This window comes from Mustela lutreola, chromosome 11 (assembly GCF_030435805.1).
Source record: "Mustela lutreola isolate mMusLut2 chromosome 11, mMusLut2.pri, whole genome shotgun sequence".
Classification (NCBI taxonomy): Eukaryota; Metazoa; Chordata; class Mammalia; order Carnivora; family Mustelidae; genus Mustela; species Mustela lutreola.
This window is the reverse complement of record NC_081300.1, coordinates 66,627,374-66,630,944: the sequence shown is the minus strand read 5'-3', so window position 1 is coordinate 66,630,944 and position 3,571 is coordinate 66,627,374. Positions and strand designations below refer to the sequence as shown.

The following is a 3,571-nucleotide window of genomic DNA, read 5'->3' as shown; positions in this document are numbered from 1 at the left end:
TCTACCAAAAGGCATGTACCAACTCATGGCAGCTTTATTCTGAAGAACAAAAGAATCAGCCTCAAAGTCCATCAGGAGTAAAATGGACATACACAGCTCTACCATATGCATTCAATGGGATTCTACCCAGCAATGAAAAAGAACGTCCTATGTCTGCATAGAGCAAGAATGCATGCATTCCACTTATTTAAAGAAAGAAAAAGACAAAAATCAGTTGTGTGATCCCATTTACTCACAGCTTAAAAACAGAAAAAAAAAATGAATCTTTGGAAGTAGAGGTCAGAATAGTGGTTACTTTGCAGGGAGAGGTTGGCTGGGAAGAAACATAAGGAAGTTTTCTATGTTGCCTCTTGACAGTAGGGACCTGAAGAATTGTCACCATAAAACCTGACTCTCACTGACTATTATCATCCACAGCCATGATGTTCAGATGGCCTAGCCTCAAATCTGCCTTTCAGCATCCCTGGAGGTAGGCAAAACAGAAGTTGAGCTATAATTCTAGCTGTGGTAACATCTGGAATACCTAGACTTCATGGCAATCCTTTTTTCAGATTTTACAGGTGGCAGCTAGAGGTAAATGTTGCTCAAAACAATGGAGGCTGCACTTGAACTTAGTTGAATTGAAGTTTGAATCATAACCTCTGTTTCAGTAGACAACGCTTCCAATTGCTTTGGCTTTTTAAAAGCTCAATGATTCTTGGTTTGATGCTATGTTTTCTCCTTTGAGGTCAAACACTGTACCCGGCATTTGGAACACTGAAAGACTCTTTTTCTAGTGCTCTGACAATGATTCATGTAAAGTATGAGGGCTCTGACAATGTTGAGATCGAAAGGACAAAGCAAATTCGTAGTGTTTTCATGGCATGTTCTAGAACGTGTTTCTTTATCAGCAAAAGCTGGCAATCTATAATTGCAAACCTGGCCCACATAGGGCATTTTGCCAGGCTTACTATTGTCCTTCATGTGATGTAAGAAAGCCTGGTCTGTTTTGAATGACAATTTGCAAACATTACAGACAGTGGAGGGCTCCTGGATAGTGTGTTACACTTTCAATGTGACATTGCAGATTGAAGGGAGTAGGAAATCATGGGTGACAGTGCTGGCAGGTGGTGTGGATTTCCCAGCTGTCACCCTTCTGCTTCTCATGTTCCAAATGGCTCCACACATAGCTCATAAACTTGACATTCTTTAGAACTTCCAAACAGCTGAGGCATTTGAAAGTTGTGTGAGTCTTCTGTTTTGGCTGCCGGTCTCCTTTTGCTGCCCATAGTAAAAGTCATGAAGTAACATGAGTGGATTTTCTTTCTTAAGATCAACAGTCTGGTTTTGACTTGCTAGACTCAAAAAGTCTGGTTTTTCCAGCCTTTCCAAATAATTTTTTGTGATAAGATCCATGAGATTGAAATGTGTCCTATCATTTACATAAGCCCAAGAGAATAATGCTCATTCTGAGCATGACTTAATGAGAATAGGACACCTTTTGAGGTTGTGCTCATACTCACTGTAAGAGAGAAATGGTCACAACTGAGGAATGTCTTTCTGGGATTCCATCACTGAGTTTAGGTCTTTTAGAATTTCCACTGTTTAAACTGGAAGCAGGAAGTTCCTTCAAACTGAGTGCTTCCACTCTTGCCTCCTACAGAAAGTACAGCTCCAAGTAGACAGTGAGATAGGAGAGAGCAAATCTGAGGGACTGTGAGGCATGACTTGTGGTGAGCTCATTTTATAATCAGGTTTAGATGAGGGTTCAAAAATAATAAGACTATCTATTACTCTCCATTCAGATTGGGGTGGCCACTATGAGTACCCATGGATCATGAGGTCTGCAGGCTGCAATGCGCAAGCAGTATCTTGACTCCAGTAGACTTTCTTTCTTTTGGAATATCATTCCAGGGTCATCTGTTCAAAATGTTTGAAATAACTGGTTTTGAATTTGAAATTGCTATGATAAAGAGAATTTCTCCATCTTTGTTTACATGTTCCACTCCTACTAATATCAGCTCAGCATCTTCATTTTCCCTGTCCCTGTGTTGGATTCTATGTTCTTTTCTGGTGGTCCTAGCACTTGCTTTTTCTCACTTGACAAGGAAAGACCTGCCATTTTACAACTGCTTTTTGCTTGAAGAGGTCCCTTCAACTTCTAGTGCTTTCTTTTTATAAAATACTGTCTGGGGCACCTGGCTGACTCAGTTGGTTAAGCATCTGTCTTTGGCTCAGGTCATGATCCTGGAGTCCCAGGATGGAGTCCTACATTGGGCTCCCTGCTTGGCAGGGAGTCTACTTCTCCAGCTCACCTCTCTCCTCTCATGCTCTCTCTCTCTCAGTTAAAAAAAAAAAAAAAATACAGCCAATATAACCAAGAGTATTTATTTCAAAAACCAAAATCATTGCTTTATTTAATATTTCCCTGAAATGCTGAGATAACTATTAGCAGCCTTATTTTACACCTGAGGAACACGCTCCAACTAGTTAGGTGACAAGGTAGTCCTAGAGTTCTCTCTCCAGCTCTCCAGGTCTCTATCAATTGCAAGCTCAACATGCCCTCTTGAGGGCCATGACTAGGTTGAGGTAAGTGAGGGATTAGGGCACAATATTTAATGGCAAGAGTTAAAGATACCCAAGGTCAGCATCTCAGAGCACCCACCTCCTGCATTTTAACACCCGAGGCATTACACTTGCCTTGTCCTACTCCCAGTTGTACCCTCTGGATATCTAAGTTCTCTTGTCAATCTTACCAAAATTTAGATCTTTTCAGTCCCCTAAAAAAAAATAAATTTAAAAATTAAAAAAAAATCTTGTTCCACCTGCAGTGTTCCTTTTCTGAGTAAACACTCCTAATCACTCAGTTAACAAATTTTGGAGACATCCTTTGCTAATCTTTCCCCCATACTCCACAGCCAATTAATTAGCAAACACTGCCTGCTCTGTTTTCCAAAGATATCCAGGACCCAACCACTCTCTTCTACCCCTACTGCCCTCTCCCTGATCCAAGACACCATGTTCTCTCCCTGGATCATGACTACAGGCATCTTATTCTCTTCCTGGATCCTGTCTGAAGGTACCATGTTCTGTTCCTGGATCATTGCAGAAGTTTCCAGCTTCATACCTCTTTTGCCATATCTCCCCAGAGTGTCCCCAGTACTCCTGTTAAAATATGTAAAAGAGCTGGCAGAAAGTCTTCTGCTTATAGACCTCCAATGACTTCCCAACTCACTCAGAAGAAAGTCCAATGAACATGAAATGTCAAAAAGAGTCCTAGGCCTTTGGCCCATACCCACCAGTCCTTGTTTTTCCTGCCTCTCCCTCTCCACTGCAGCTATTCCATTAGTCTTGAAGGTACCACACCCTGTATTTCCTTAGGAATTTTGTGGTTCCCCCTGCCTTGAATGCTCAGATATCCCAATCCTGTCTCCTGGGCTGCTTCAAGTCCACAGGTTCTTAGCAAGGCTTCCCTGACCATATAATCAAAAATCACTACCTCTCCCAATTCACATGTCCTACTCACCCCCAACACTATTTCTTAACATATTATTTATCACCTGCCTAACACCCAATACAGTTGACTCTGAAC

At 41.5% G+C, this 3,571-nt stretch overlaps 1 pseudogene; it reads right to left on the bottom strand.

The window, feature by feature from the left end:
- Positions 1-567: 567 nt before the first annotated feature.
- Positions 568-1,326, bottom strand: LOC131810977 (zinc finger protein 280A-like; annotated as a pseudogene).
- Between the last annotated feature and the right edge of the window lie 2,245 nt (positions 1,327-3,571).